We start from the raw sequence: 17,006 nt of genomic DNA on the forward strand, positions 1-17,006 counted from the left end.
ATGATGGGAGACATGAATGGGGTTGTCTCTACTTTTATGGATAAGTCACAGAACCAGAATTTGACTAAAGATGGAAGACTACCAAAAACTTTCTTTGAACTAACTGACAATATGGATTTAATTGACTCATGGAGGACGAGAAACCCCCTAGGTAAAGAAGGAACTTTCTTTTCTGAGGCCCACCTGTCATGGACAAGGATCGACCAAATTTGGACAACTAGAGGGCTGGCACCTAAGACCACAAAAATAGAAATCTGCCCAAAGACTTGCTCCGACCATAACGCTCTGAAAATGGAAATGAGATTTACTACTGCCGACTCCTTCAGATGGAAAATGAATGACAACCTGCTAAGAGATCAAGAGATTGTAAAGAAGGCCCAAAAAGCTTTAAAGGACTATTTTGAAATCAACTTGAACACCTCGGTGGAAAAAAGAACAATCTGGGACGCGAGCAAAGCTGTTATGAGAGGGTTTCTGATACAACAGAATACGATTAAGAAAAAACTCTGGAATGGTAAAAAGGACAAGATATTGGAGAAGATAAGAGACGGCGAGAAAAAATTAAGATTAAACCCAAAATCCAAAGAGACCTTAAGAGAAATTAAATTCCACCAGTCACAATATGCGCAACTGATTAACCAAGAAGTGGAATGGAGAATTAAACAAATGAAACAAAGATCATTTGAATCGGCGAATAAATGTGGGAAACTGCTAGCTTGGCAGTTGAAAAAGAGACAAAAATTAAACTACGTTACCAATCTAGAAGTTGAAGGAAAGAACATTCAGAAACCGGGAGAAATTAGAAAGTGTTTCCAGAAATACTTTAAAAAGCTGTATACACAAGGACCCGAGGATGTAACCGAGATAGAACAATTTTTGAAAGAAAATGGTCTTCCAGAAATATCTCAAGAGAAGAGATCAACCTTGAATTGTAAAATAACACAACAAGAAATCGAGGATGCCATTCAGAATATGCAGCTGGGCAAATCTCCAGGACCTGATGGACTTACCTCCAAGTATTATAGGACGTTAAAAGACTATTTGATACAACCACTAGAGGAGGTTTGTAACCAGATTATGGGGGGAGGGAAGGCACCAGATACGTGGAAAGAAGCATTCATCACATTGATACCTAAAGTGGAAACTGAAAAGACTCAACTCAAGAACTACCGTCCCATCTCACTCCTAAATGTGGATTATAAAATATTTGCGGATATTCTGGCCAACAGATTTAAAAAAGTATTAAATGAGATAATCCATAAAGACCAGGCCGGCTTTCTCCCAGGCAGACATTTGTTTGACAATACCAGGAACATTATTGATATCTTGGAACTTTTACAAACAAATATTAACACCAAAGCAGTATTGATCTTTATTGATGCGGAGAAGGCCTTTGATAACATTTCCTGGAAATTTATGAAGAAAAATTTGGAAGGGATGGGAGTGGGAAGGGGGTTTGAGAATGGAATAGAAGCAATCTATTCAGAACAAAAAGCTAAGTTGATAGTGAACAATGTGGTGACAGAAGAACTTCATATTGAAAAAGGAACACGACAGGGGTGCCCCCTATCCCCCTTATTGTTTATTTCAGTCCTGGAGGTTTTGCTGAACATGATAAGGGAGGATCGGCAGGTACAAGGAATACGGGTCGGAGCGAAACAATATAAACTGAAAGCATTTGCAGATGACCTGGTTTTAACACTACAGGAGCCAGAACCCAGTACAAAAAGAGTTTTAGAACTGATCCAGAAATTTGGTCGGGTGGCGGGTTTTAAGTTGAACAAGCAAAAAACTAAAGTCTTAGGGAAAAACTTGACGGCCATGGAAACAGAAGGGTTTCAGAAAGAGACAGAACTAAATATTGTTAAGAAAGTGAAATACCTGGGGGTCAATCTGTCTTCCAAGAATTTGAATCTATTTAAAGATAATTATGAGAAATGTTGGTTAGAAGTTAAAAAAGATTTAGAAATTTGGTCAAGACTGAAATTATCCTTGTTAGGCCGAATTGCAGCTATAAAGATGAACGTTTTGCCAAAGATGTTGTTTTTGTTTCAAGCCTTGCAGATTGTGGACAGAGTGGAATGCTTTGGAAAGTGGCAGAAGGACATTTCTAGGTTTGTCTGGCAGGGCAAAAAGCCCCGAATAAAGTTTAAGATATTAACTGATGCAAAAGAGAGAGGGGGGTTTGCCCTGCCGGACCTAAGGCTATACTATGAAGCGGCAGCCTTCTGCTGGATGAAAGATTGGATTCTATTAGAAAACACTGATGTCCTAGATCTGGAAGGCTTCAACAATTCGTTAGGTTGGCATGCGTATTTGTGGTATGACAAGGGTAAATCATATGGAATGTTTAAAAACCATATTGTCAGAAAAGCAATATATATGGTCTGGAAAAAATACAAAGACTTATTGGAAAGCAAAACTCCGAGGTGGATCTCACCAATAGAGGCCAAAGCTCGGAAAACAACCAATATGGAGGCTTATTGGCCGAAATATTGGGAAATAATAGAAAATATTGAAGGTAACTGGAGATTGCAGAGCTTTGAAAAACTAAAGGATAAGGTGCAAAATTGGCTGCATTATGCCCAAATTAATGAGGTTTTTAAGCTAGACAAAAAAACAGGTTTCCAGGTGGAAAAATCGAAACTTGAGACAGAGTTGCTTGAACCAAAGACCAAGTTATTATCGAGAATGTATAACTTGCTGCTTAAATGGAACACTCAAGATGAGACAGTTAAATCAGCAATGATAAAATGGGCTCAGGACATTGGTTATAATATTATGTCTGATGACTGGGAAAGGTTATGGACCACCGGTATGAAGTTTACTGCATGTAATGCTTTGAAAGAAAACATTATGAAAATGGTATACAGGTGGTACATGACCCCGGTTAAGCTAGCTAAGATTTACCATTTGTCCGATAACAAATGTTGGAAATGCAAGGAAGCTGAGGGAACATTCTTTCACCTCTGGTGGACCTGCCCAAGACTGAAGGCCTTCTGGGAAATGATCTATAATGAGTTAAAAAAGGTGTTTAAGTACACTTTTCCCAAGAAACCAGAGGCCTTCCTTCTGGGCATTGTCGGCCAGAAGGTGTCTAAAAAGGATAGAACTTTTTTTATGTACGCTACAACAGCAGCAAGAATTCTTATCGCTAAGCATTGGAAGACCCAAGATTTGCCCACACTGGAGGACTGGCACACGCAACTGATGAACTACATGGAATTAGCCGAGATGACTGCAAGGATTCGAGACTTGGGAGAAGAAGCAATGGAGGAGGACTGGAAAAAATTTAAAGACTATTTGCAAAAGTATTATAAGTTATATGAAACATAAGATGTCGTGTGATTGGGAATCTAGCCCCAGTAACAAAACTTAATTATTTATGAAATTTGACAAGATTTATGAAAGAATTAAGGTTTAAATGGGTAAAAACGATATTATGGTATATTGCTCAGAGTATATATTGATCAAGAGATTTAAATTTAAACTGTAATTGAAAATAGAAAGAAACATATGAAATAAGGATATAATTTGCTGATAAATTTATTGTTAAGAAATGCATTCTGCGAGGGATGGGGGAAGTCCAATGGAAATTTGAAATGAGTTATCGAAATGGTCGTGTTTTTCTTTTTCCTTTTTTTCTGGTCTTTTTTTTTTCTTCTTACTTTTTGATCTTTTTGTTATTTCTGTAAAAAATGTAATAAAAATTATTATAAAAAAAAAAAACAAACTCCAGGTGATTCAAGGCTCCCACCCCTTTGCAATTTAGCGAATGTGTCAGCGTTACAATCCCAGTGTGTAAAAAGAGGCTTTGGAGATTGTAACTGGCACCAGCCATGAGGACTAGCTCCTTGCCTCCTGAAAACACACAGTCAGAGAAGCTGAGATTCTCAGGAGGCTGAATTCGATACGCCATGGACAAAATTCTGCATATTTTCTGAACTTGTAGGATCCATGGATTCCTGGATCAGCATTCCCTTTGATCACCTCCTCTGTGTTATTGTGAATCAAGGGCAGCAGATCCAGGTGTGTGGCAAAAGTAGAAAATGTATCAACGAGAAAACAGACTGGGCAGCAAAATAATGATGATTAGCGAGTGTTGTTTCAGCATGAAAGTCATACGTCCAGAAACAGCTCAGGCGGCTTTTGTTTCTCTGCTCTACAGAAGTCACTTTTGCTGAAGCTCACTTTTGACCAAAAGGCACAAGAAGTACAGTATATATAAACAAACTATTGCCCCCCAGGGACACGGGTGGCGCTGTGGGTTAAACCACAGAGCCTAGGACTTGCTGACAGGGTGAGCTCCTGTTGCTCGGTCCCTGCTCCTGCCAACCTAGCAGTTCGAAAGCACGTCAAAGTGCAAGTAGATAAATAGGTACCGCTCTGGCGGGAAGGTAAACGGCGTTTCCGTGCGCTGCTCTGGTTTGACAGAAGCGGCTTAGTCATGCTGGCCACATGACCCGGAAGCTGTACACCGGCTCCCTCGGCCAAGAAAGCGAGATGAGCACCGCAACCCCAGAGTTGGCCACGACCGGACCTAATGCTCCCTTTACCTTTGCTATTGCCCCCCACCCCAACCTTCACTCTTTCTTTTTCTTTCTTAGAAAACAAAACCCAAACAAAACCTAACTGGATGACATTTGATTTGGTTGTGGGTTGTTTTTATATATATTTACATTTAAATGGATAGCAATGGACTGTGTTTGTGTGTGACCAGGAGCAAACGGAATTCAATTCAGTTCATGTTTAAATGCAAACCGACCTAATCTGCGCTTTCCAAAACAAAATGTAAAGCAAAACACAGCCAATCTCCAAAATCGACACTTCTCTGAATTTTGCATAGTAGTTCTCCTGTCAAATAAAATCACATACAGGCAGCAACTCCCCATTCACACGGGAGATACGTTCTGAGGCAACGTGCATTTAAATGAAATAGCGTATATTTGAAACACAATTGAAAAAGCTTGCAAACAACCCCTTCTGCCCCTGCCCCTCATTCCGCCCCTTTTTATGAAGTTTTCAAGTAACTTTTGGGTTCGGCGTGATGCGCACATGCGCAGTCACATACCTATCAGATGCGCCTATCAGATACAGGTGGCAACCTTTTTAGGCATAGCCATAAAAGGTAAAGGTAAAGGGACCCCTGACCATTAGGTCCAGTCATGGCCGACTCTGGGGTTGCGGCGCTCATCTCGCTTTAATGGTTGAGGGAGTGGTACCTATTTATCTACTTGCACTTTGACGTGCTTTCGAACTGCTAGGTTGGCAGGAGCAGGGACCGAGCAACGGGAGCTCACACCGTCATGGGGATTCGAACCGCCAACCTTCTAATCAGCAAGTCCTAGGCTCTGCAGTTTAACCCACAGCGCCACCCACAGCCAGTTGATGCGCAATCACCAATGTGCAGGTCCATAGGAGCCAACTCTGAAGGGTCTCCACTCTCCAATAAAATATTTGAAGTTCATGGGCTTTACCAGTCAACTGGTGTGCATGCACTGTGTCATGTGATTAGTTATGTGGGGCGGGGTTTTCCTGGGTGTCCCAATATTTTATTCAAGTTGGGACCCCTGCGTGGGTTTTTTTGGACCCTGAAGAAGGCAGAACGGGGCATAATGGGTCAGGGCATGCTCCGCCCACATGTGTCAGGGCCAGGGACAGAAATTTCAAGGGAAATGGTTGCCACCTCTACTCAGGTGTTCATAAAATGCATGTATTGGTGAAAATAAAATTTTCAAATTCACTAGATCATGGAAAATCCCTTTGCAAAAATGCATATTAAATAAAATGGCATAAGAACATGTACTTTATGTGGGGAGTGATATAAATAGAAAGGAATGTAAGCTCTTTTTATATGCAATAACAGCAGCAAGAATATTACCGGCCCAAAAATGGAAGCAAGAAGAATTACCGACGATTGAAGAATGGAGAATGAAGTTAATGGACTATGCAGAACTAGATAAACTAACAGGAAGGATTCGAAACCGGCGGGACCAGAAATTCACAGAAGACTGGAGTAAATTTACGGACTATTTGAAAAGTATTTGTGAAGATCAGACGTTTGTAGGTTTGCAAGAAGTTTTGTGAGGAGTATTATTAGAAGTATTGCAAAATTGGAGAAGGGGGAGGATGATTTGTTAAGAGATGTAAAGGCAATATAAAGTTAAGAAATGTATAAGAAGTGGTTTAAACGGTGGATCATCAGAGGTGCTGATGGAAGTCTAAAAAGATTGCATAAGTGATAAGTTTTGTGGTACATTTTATAATTTATATGTTAAAATCAATAAAAAAAATTCTTAAAAAAGAACATGTACTTTAGGAGAAAGTTGCTGATTAATTTTCATCAGGACTTTTAAAAAATCGCAGAGCTATGGAGATTCAAAATTAAGATTGGAAATATGAGAAACTGAGGAAAAACCAAAATGACAGATCTGCCCACCCCATGGCAGGGGCAGTTAACATTTCCCACAATGCCACTTTCCAAATGAAGACCCCTTGTCCGTAAGGGGTTTTCAGGTTGCACATATACAAGGTCGTGACTGGAATGTAGGGTGAATCACCCCTGGATGCGATAATGGGAACTGCCGGATTTGCAGAGACACGTGGGAGGCGTTCATCTGTGTCTCAGCTAACGCATGTGCATGTATTGCTGCATTTGTTGACGGGCCTATATTCATGTGGTAGCATTTAGTAACTGGTAATAGTGCAGTTGGGGACGCGGGTGGCACTGTGGGTAAAACCTCAGCGCCTAGGACTTGCCGATCGTCAGGTCGGCGGTTCGAATCCCCGCGGCGGGGTGCGCTCCTGTTGCTCGGTCCCTGCTCCTGCCAACCCAGCAGTTCGAAAGCTCATCAAAGTGCAAGTAGATAAATAGGTACCACTCCGGCGGGAAGGTAAGCAGCGTTTCCATGCACTGCTCTGGTTTGCCAGAAGCGGCTTAGTCATGCTGGCCACATGACCCGCAAGCTGTACGCCGGCTCCCTCGGCCAATAAAGCGAGATGAGCGCCGCAACCCCAGAGTCGGCCACGACTGGACCTAATGGCCAGGGGTCCCTTTACCTTTAAGTTAGCAAAAATGTATAGAAGAAGCACAAAGACCTGCTGGAGATGTAAAGAAAAAGAAGGTACCCTTTATCATATGTGGTGGATGTGTAAGGTAACAAAAACTTTCTGGGAAATGATACATAATGAAATGAAAAAAATGTTCAAAAAAACAAAAAGCTTTTTTATTAGGAATTATAGGTACCGAGATTCCAAAGAAAAGACTTTTCCTGTATGCGACAACAGTGGCACGGATGTTATTAGCCCAGAGATGGAAAGAAGAAACAATCCCGACCAAGGAAGAATGGCAAGGCAAGTTGATGGACTATGCTGAAAGGGCAAAATAACTGGAAAGCTCAGGAACCAAGAGGACAAGAACTTTATAAAAGAATGGGGGGAAATTATAATTTATTTAGGAGACCATTGTAAGCAGATGAAAACATTAGCAGGGTTTTAATCTCACTTGTAAGGTAACAAAAACTATGGACCAAACTTAAAACCATGGAGAGACCTGGTCTGAACAGAGACATTGGATTCTTATCCCATTATACATGACTAAGCCATTTCTCACCTTCTCACCCCTTGCCTTTTCCTGTAAGACCTATTACAGTCGTTAAGAGTCGTCACCAGGCTCATCTCAGCTATCTGCCAATCTCCCATTCCCACCACCCTTCTGAGTAATACCCCTCCCCACCTTCTCACTATATAGAAGGATCTGGCAACTTCTGTTTCAGTGTATCTGAAGAAGTGTGCATGCACACGAAAGCTCATACCAAGAACTAACTTAGTTGGTCTTTAAGGTGCTACTGGAAGGAATTTTTTTATTTTGACTATGGACCATTTAGACAGATTAAAAATGTGGATAACGGATTGATATGCAGTTGTAAATATTGTCATTAGGACCCATGGAGGGGATGGAAAGGAAGTCTTAAGATTCAGAGCGATCTCTTTATATGGATTTTTAATTGCTTTTGTTACAAGTTTTAATTTTTAAAAATCAGATAAAAATGACCATGACCAAAACAAAGCCTGGATATCTTCTTTTGCACACCACCTTCCCATCTTAACTCACCTCCCTTTTTCTCTGATCCTCAAAATTTAGACTGTAGCCTCCTAAGGGTAGAGACTTGCCTTGAGAAGAAAAAAACAAGCAAAACCCCAATGTCAGCCATAGTTACCTTGACACGCAAACAAGAAAGTCTATTCTGTCTGCCTTCATAAAGCCTCCTTCTTTGCTCCCATTTAACCTGCTGTTTAGGCTCGGCACACTTGAGCCAAGGGAGATAACGGGGTCTCCTCTTTTGCAATTTGAGCCCGTTTGTGGGTATCAGGAGCCTCTCGGCGTGAACCAGGCCAGTGAGAAATGTTATCTGCCCGTTGCATGGAGCCAGCCAGCCGCTGCCTGCAAGGGAGCGCGAGAAAGATGGCAGTTAAGGAGTTAAGCAGTAGGCAGTGCTAGAGGCCTGCAAATAGATTGCAGCTCTGTGGCTCTGGCAAAGACGGTGGTGGCAGCAGCAGCAGCAGCAAGAGAGAGGGAGGGAGGGAGAAGAAATGAGAGAGGCTGCCAGATAGAGATGTTAAATAAGGGAGCCCAGCAAATCACCTCGCAGCAGTTAGGCTCTGCATCTGAGAGCTGGAAGCATCCCCAGAGGCAGGAGGGCATCCCAACCCTCCTTTCCTGGGCTGGTGAGCCAGCAGCGGTGATGAAGACCATCTTTTCTGGCAAGGAGGGATCTCTGGGTGCGGAGCAGCTGAGAGAAGCCAGTGTGCGGCTCCGGGGAACTCTGCAGTGACTGGTCTTTTCAGCGTGACCATCTTTCCAGAAGCGAATCTGGCAGCAGGGTGGCTGTCTCCGGTGCTCCGGCCAAATGCATCCGGCCGACCGAGAAGGTGTCCCTGTGATCTGGGTGTGAAAGGCAAAAAAAGAGGAGATTCTGGGCCGGCAGAACTTGGATTCGAAGGTTCGGTGGTCTGAGCTTCTCCATGCTAGCCGTCAAGGGAGCCAGGCAACTGCTGCCTCCTCAGCAGAAAGCCCAGAGTTGGCGAGAAGATGGATGTTCCTCCTCTTGAGGACCCCATGAAGGCGTCGGTGTTCAGGTAAGATGGGCCAAGGCGGGTGGACATCAGTGTGTTGCCGGCAGAGTGAAGACTCGGGGACCTTTGGCCCTTGAGATGCGTGCAGAGACAGAGGAAAAAGGTTGCGGGCCAGAGGTTTGATGGGCAAAAGTTTCACTCTCTGGCTAGTTCTGATGGTTTAGAAGCGACCTCATTTTACCTGCTCTTCTCCTTTCCCTGGCAAGCAAAAGGGGCTTGTGGGCTTGTGACACTTTTTGTAGGAAATTCTCTCTAGGAGTCGGTGGAGCTTCCTGCAAGTCCCTCCGAAAGACCAAGATGGGAAAGGTGTGGGAGGTGGCAGGTTGCCGTAAGGCTGTCAGGTGTCATTGCAACCCCCCCCCGGACCTCCCAAAGGCTTTTTAAACCTCAGGTGGAATGATGGGCATCTGGAATGACAGAGCATCCTTTTCTGGAAAAGGTAGCAGATAAAACCTTTTGCAGACGACTCGGTGCTCATGCTGATTTCTGCTGCAAGGGGTTGGGGAAAGGGTTTCTGGTCCTAGGGGGAAAAGGTCCATAGTACCAGTTTAGACTTTGTACAGATGGGGGTACGAGTCAGTCTTTCAGGTTAACTTTTGGGATTCTGTTGGCACTCGGGTCTATTAAGACATTTCTCAAATGCGCGGTGCTATGCGCGAGATGAACTCAAGGCAACTTGACGAAGATGAATCACCCTTTAATGACCTTATAAACAACTTCTTGGTCTCAGAGTTGGGGTGGTGGTGGTCAGAGACACATCTCCAAACCCCCCCCCCCGAACATTGGAAGGCATGTTTATGGGTGTGATGGAGCTGTTTGTGATGTCGGGTGTGGAACAAACCAAAGATGGTCTAGATATTCGGGGCTGATTAACATGTGTGTTTCTGTGTGTGGAATAGGGATGGGTAGAGTACAGCTGAATTAATGGAAAATTAAACATTGGAAACAATTTTTTTTTAAAAAAAATAAAATAAAAATTAAGAGGCTGTGTTTGTTCCCGGAGAGATGTATCAAAGTTATATGGTGAGTGGGCATGACTGAAAAACCTGATCATCTTAAGACGTAGGACTGGGGATATTGAGGGATGAAGGAAAAAGGTGGACCAGACCACATCTTGCGTGGGTTGTGGGCACAGAAGAACAACTGGTTTGACTGGAGCAGAGAGCTTGTCTTTTCTTGCAGTGCATTACAACAGTGAATTTTGCCCATAGCTGTGAAAAGGTGGTCATGTGCCTGGTATCCTGGCATTGCTGTCTTCTCCCAGAAAGAGAGAGAGAGTTCTCCAGGGCACATTTTCTAGTCTGTGTGTGACCATTCTTTGGAGTGTGTCCCTTTAGAAAAAAAGAACCCTGCAAGAGACACACTCAGGAGGCCAAGAATGGGCTGCCCTTGTTGATTTGAGTGCGGCAATTCCCCCCCCCCATTCATTCAATTTCAACAAGAGCAAGCAGGGGATGAGGGACACTGCAGAAAGGAAAGGAAACTGTAGGATGCGTAGCTCCTGTAAGCCAGCCATGCTACATGACACAAGGTCACTTGTGTGTGCGAATGGAGGAATCTGTGCGAGGATAAAGCAGGAATGGGCAGAGGGGAGGGACTGGATGTATCAATAAATTCTGATCGGTCCTCAATTTATAATGAGGTATATTGCCCCATCCTGTCATGCCTTCAGTGAACGGGACGTGGGTGGCACTGTGGGTTAAACTGCAGAGCCTAGGACTTGCTGATTAGAAGGTTGGTGGTTCGAATCCCTGCAACGGGGTGAGCTCCCGTTGCTCGGTCCCTGCTCCTGCCAACCTAGCAGTTCGAAAGCACCTCAAAGTGCAAGTAGATAAATAGGTACCGCTCCGGCGGGAAGGTAAATGGCATTTCCATGCACTGTTCTGGTTCACCAGAAGCGGCTTAGTCATGCTGGCCACATGACCCGGAAGCTGTACGCCGGCTCCCTTGGCCAATAAAGCGAGATGAGCGCCGCAACCCCAGAGTCGGTCACGACTGGACCTAATGGTCAGGGGTCCCTTTAGCTTTATATTGCCCCATCCTGTCATGCCTTCAGTGAATTAGCTTTCATTGTCTCCCATCAATAACCAGGCCACACCAAAGCTCACTGTCTGTGTGCCCTAGTTATTAATGGGTATGCAATGTACCCAAATGGGCAACAAGCCCTTTATTTCTTTCAAACCAAGCTTTCAAACCAACCCAAACCCACGGGGCCTGGGTTCTTTTAAAGCAATGTAAAGTCACCCAAAGCTGAGCCCTGGACCTGGATGCCCATCAAATTCTTAGGATCTGATGCCGCCAATCAGATTGATTAAAGAACAATAAATCATGAAGCACTCAGTTGAGCTGTGGAACTCATTCCCACAGGAGGCAGCAATGAATGGATGGTTTTAAAAGAGGATTGGGCCAATTCATGGAGGAGCAGGAGTGCCAACTTGGCCCTGCAACTGTGAGTGCCCAGGGCTGTGGGTCCAATGCAGCGTGCATGGCCCTGGCCCTGAAATTTGTGGGTACCCAGCCCCTTAATGGGGAATTGTGTGGGTGCTTGGGCACCCAAGGCCCCAGGGAGTTGTCACCTATATGGAGGAGGGGGCTATCGATGGCTACAGGTTGTCCACTGTGAGAATGGGATGTTGGACTGTGTGGGCCATTGGTCTGATCCAACAGGCTCTTCCAATGTTCTTAAGGCAAACAGGGCTACAGAGGAGCAAACGGCAAGCCAGTTTCTCAGCAACACGCCCATGACTTGTTTTTGCAACACAGTGCAGAATTTGCGAAGCCCCTTCACCAGAAAGCAGGAGTGTTGGGGAGCGATGGGGATGTTTTCCTCTGTGCTTCCATCACACATGCATTTCTCCAGGGAACTGGCGTTACAAAACTGCATGTGGGGAATGAGTACCAGGGTACTGCTGTTTGCTAGTTAGCCCAAATTTGCATAGGAGAAGATGAAAAGGAGTCTTCATCACCAGGTAGCTGCAGGGCTGCTGGCCACGCAAAAGATGGAACAGGCTTGCTCTCTGTGGCCCTAGAGTGGCAAAGCTGGAACCATTGAGTGGCAAATTGTAGGGAAGCCAATTTTGGCTTCAAATTAGGAGCAACTTAAGAGTAGCGCTGTGGCTTAAACCACAGAGCCTAGGACTTGCCGATCAGAAGGTCAGCAGTTTGAATCCCCGCGACGGGGTGAGCTCCCGTTGCTCGGTCCCTTCTCCTGCCCACCTAGCAGTTCGAAAGCACGTCAAAGTGCAAGTAGATAAATAGGTACCGCTCCGGCGGGAAGCTAAACGGCATTTCCGTGCGCTGCTCTGGTTCGCCAGAAGTGGCTTAGTCATGCTGGCCACATGACCCGGAAACTGTACGCCGGCTCCCTCGGCCAATAAAGCGAGATGAGCGCTGCAACCCCAGAGTCTGCCACGACTGGACCTAATGGTCAGGGGTCCCTTTACCTTTTAAGAGTACTGCTGGATCCAGCACCCTGTTCTCACATTGGCCAACCAGATGCCTCAGTGGGGAGCCCGAAAGCAAGACCAAAGTGCAGAAGCACACTCCTTTGGTTTCCAGCAAGTGGAATTCAGAAGGACCATGGATGCAGATCCTAGCCATCATAGAAGCTGTTGGTAGCCTGATCCTCTATGAATTTGTCTTTTAAAGCCATCTGGGCTAGTGGCCTTCACCATAGCTCAACTGTGCACTGCATGAAGAAGTAATTTCTTTTATCAGAATATTTTTTATTCCTTAAATTTCCTAATGCTACAGGTTGTTTAGGAAATGGGAGGCGGCGGCATCTCCTTACTGGAGGCATTTAAGCAGACGGCCACTTGCCGGGGTCTGAAAGCCTTTGGGATTTGAAAGGGGCTGACCTCCCAAGGCTTTAAATTCTTTGATTCTGGAAAAACGTCCTGGAAAATGTCCCACCTCTTCAGGGACCTTGTAGAGCACCCAGCCAGTTTGGAGTTAACGTGTTTGGATTGTAATTTCTTGATGCATTCCAATTTCCAGATTGAATAATCCACGTGTGGCACATGTCAGTCTCCAGATGGAATGGCAGGTTCTGCATATCTGGAACGGGCAGATGTGCTACCGCGCTGGGGTGCCTGGCTTCTCTCACCCCCACCTAGTTAATTTTTGAAAGTGCATCCATCGTCATCGGCTGGAAAGATCCTCTAATGGGTCACATGATTGCATTGCCCTTTTCCTCTCGTCATTTGCTCACTCAGCCTTTTGGAAAGTGCTCCTCCATTCAGCTGGAACTGTGGATGTGAAAAGTTCAGCTTGACTTTTGCTGTGGGCATTAAAATACAACACTGGCCGAATGAACCTGCGATTAGCAGGGGGCAGGGGTCTTTGTTTGTGGTTCAGCCTAGGACTCGTGGTTCAGGGACACTTTCTTTTTTTAAAAAATATAATTTTTTATTGTTTTCTTTAAATATTCTTTTTCCAACAGTCCATACAATCACAATATATCCCCTTTGACTCTGCCAAGTCCTGACTTCCCTCCCTCCCCTCAGTTGGTATAATTATCACAATCTTATCACATATTTTATTCTTGTTGTTTAGTTGTGCCCAACTCTTCATGACCCCTTGGACCAGAGCACGCCAGGCACTCCTGTCTTCCACTGCCTCCTGCAGTTTGGTCAAACTCATGCTGGTAGCTTCGAGAACACTGTCCCACCATCTTGTCCTCTGTCGTCCCCTTCTCCTTGTGCCCTCCATCTTTCCCAACATCAAGGTCTTTTCCAGGGAGTCTTCTCTTCTCATGAGGTGGCCAAAGTATTGGAGCCTCAGCTTCAGGACCTGTCCTTCCAGTGAGCACTCAGGGCTAATTTCCTTAAGAATGGATAGGTTTGATCTTCTTGCAGTCCATGGGACTCTCAAGAGTCTCCTCCAGCACCAGAATTCAAAAGCCTCAATTCTTCGGCGATCAGCCTTCTTTATGGTCCAGCTCTCACTTCCATACATCATTTTATTCTTATATCTCTACTATTTTACATTGAAGGTATTATTGCAGTCCTGCTAGTGTCTTTAAACTTTTGCAGTTCTCCTTTAAATACTCAATACATTTACTCCAATTATTCTTGTGTCTCTGGTCCTCATGATCCCGGATCCTTCCTGTCAATTTGGCAAGTTACGCAAAATCTGTCATCTTCACCTGCCACTCCTTGATGGTTGGTATATCTCGTGTTTTTCATTTCCGGGCCAGTAGAGTTCTTGCGGCGGCTGTGGCATACATAAACAAATTCTGATCTTTTGTTTTAACCTCCCTTCCCATTAGACCGAGCAAGGAAGCCTCCGGTCTTTTGGGAAAGGTGTACTTAAATATCTTTTTAAGCTCGTTATAGATTAACTCCCAAATTTTCTTCACCTTGTCACAAGTCCACCACATATGAAAACAATCACCATCCTTTTGTGTACCATTCAAGCAACAAATCATACATTCTAGATAATGTTTTACCTTTATGGTGGTTCAGGGACACTTTCAACACTTGCATGCCCTTCCCCAAAAACGGTATCTATCTATCCTTGCATTTAAAGTTGAAGGTGTTTTTGTTTAGCTAGGCCTTTACGGCTTCATAGGAATACAGGAAGCTGCCTCTTACTGAGGCCTTGTCCACCCTTCCACTTGTCCCCTGGGAAAACCAGCTGTTGACTGCTGAATTGGAACAAACGCCAAATGGGTTTTCAGCAGACTGAAACTGAAAACCTGTTAGAAACTCAGGTATATGAGCTAGACACCAAATGGCTCCTGAAACCAGGGTTTTGTTGTTTAGTCGTTTAGTCGTGTCCGACTCTTCGTGACCCCCTGGACCAGAGCACGCCAGGCACTCCTGTCTTCCACTGCCTCCCGCAGTTTGGTCAAACTCATGTTGGTAGCTTCGAGAACACTGTCCAACCATCTCATCCTCTGTCGTCCTCCTTGTGCCCTCCATCTTTCCCAACATCAGGGTCTTTCCCAGGGAGTCTTCTCTTCTCATGAGGTGGCCAAAGTATTGGAGCCTCAGCTTCAGGATCTGTTCTTCCAGTGAGCACTCAGGGCTGATTTCCTTCAGAATGGAGAGGTTTGATCTTCTTGCAGTCCATGGGACTCTCAAGAGTCTCCTCCAGCACCAGAATTCAAAAGCATCAATTCTTCGGCGATCAGCCTTCTTTATGGTCCAGCTCTCACTTCCATACATCACTACTGGGAAAACCATAGCTTGAACTATACGGACCTTTGATGGCAAGGTGATGTCTCTGCTTTTTAAGATGCTGTCTAGGTTTGTCATTGCTTTTCTCCCAAGAAGCAGGCGTCTTTTAATTTCATGGCTGCTGTCACCGAAACCAGGGTTACAGTCCGGAAAAAGGAATGCCGAGTTGCGCTTTTTGGGCCAGACGGCTCGAAGGTCGTATTTTTCAATTCGACTTTTCAGTTCCTGAAATGCATTCTGATTACACAGATATATAATGGATAGAATTCTACAGGATGTGCTGCCTGGCAAATTTTCAGTGCTGAGGGTATTCCAACCCACAGCCAGAGATGCAAGGATTGAACCAAGTTTCTTCTGAGTGCAAGACAGGCAGCCACAGTTTTCCAATGCCTAACAAAAGCATGTGTTTCTGTGTTTCTAGTTATTCTGATATTTTATGGATTATTTTTAAAGTTTTTGCATGTATTTTATTTACTGGTGGGCTTTGTTGTTTTATCTTTGCCATAGAACACCTCAGCCTCCTTTGGGAGGAGCAGTGGTTGATAAAACCAATGCCCAGATAAACATCTTCCTTTTGTTTATTCTGGACCGAAAGGTGAACGTTAGGTCCAGTCGTGGACGACTCTGGGGTTGCAGCACTCATCTCGCTTTATTGGCCGAGGGAGCCGACATACAGCTTCCGGGTCATGTGGCCAGCATGACTAAGCCGCTTCTGGCAAACCAGAGCAGTGCACTGAAACGCCGTTTACCTTCCCACCGTAGCGGTACCTATTTATCTACTTGTACTTTGACGTGCTTTCAAACTGCTAGGTTGGCAGGAGCTGGGACTGAGCAACGGGAGCTCACCCCTAGGCCCTGTGGTTTAGACCACAGTGCCACCCGCGTCCCCTGTTCTGGACCTACTGCCAATAAATTTCATTAGGTTCCAGTATGACAACTCCGTTTCCTTCAGTCTCTTACAAGGAACGGTTGAGGGAGTTGGGGATGTTTTGCCCTGAGAAGAGTAGAATACTCAGGATGAAACGGTGAAATCTGCTATGATTAAATGGGCACAAGATGTTGGACGTAACATAATGATGGCTGACTGGGAACAGTTATGGACCACAGGTATGAAGTTTACGGCATGTAATGCCTTAAGAGAGAATATTATGAAAATGATATACAGGTGGTACATGACACCAGTCAAGCTTGCAAAAATCTATCATTTGCCCGATAATAAATGTTGGAAATGTAAAGAAACTGAAGGTACATTCTTTCACCTTTGGTGGACGTGCCCAAGGATTAAGGCTTTCTGGGAGATGATTTATAATGAAATGAAAAAGGTATTCAAATATACCTTCCTGAAGAAACCAGAGGCCTTTCTTCTGGGCATGGTTGGCCAATTGGTGTTAAAGAAGGATAGAACTTTCTTTATGTATGCTACAACAGCAGCAAGAATACTTATTGCAAAGTATTGGAAGACACAAAATTTACCCACTCTGGAAGAATGGCAGATGAAGGTGATGGATTATATGGAACTGGTGGAAATGACTGGCAGAATCCGAGACCAGGCAGAAGAGTCGGTGGAAGAAGATTGGAAGAAATTTAAAGACTATCTACAGAAATATTGTAAAATTAATGAATGTTAGAATGATGTTGGATTGAAGTTAAGTGGTTTTTAGCAGCAATGTTATAAAGGAATATGTAAAA

General features: G+C 44.4%; 1 protein-coding gene across 1 annotated transcript in view; it reads left to right on the plus strand.

The window, feature by feature from the left end:
* The first annotated feature begins 8,411 nt into the window (after positions 1 to 8,411).
* WSCD2 (WSC domain containing 2) overlaps positions 8,412 to 17,006 on the plus strand; it is a 103,077-nt gene continuing 94,482 nt past the window's right edge. Inside the window, exon 1 of the mRNA XM_082230143.1 lies at positions 8,412 to 9,138. The gene's annotated coding sequence lies outside the window, so the exon portion shown is untranslated. The remainder of the gene's footprint in view (positions 9,139 to 17,006) is intronic.

Source organism: Podarcis vaucheri, assembly GCF_965113315.1.
Source record: "Podarcis vaucheri genome assembly, chromosome: 7".
NCBI classification, from domain to species: Eukaryota; Metazoa; Chordata; class Lepidosauria; order Squamata; family Lacertidae; genus Podarcis; species Podarcis vaucheri.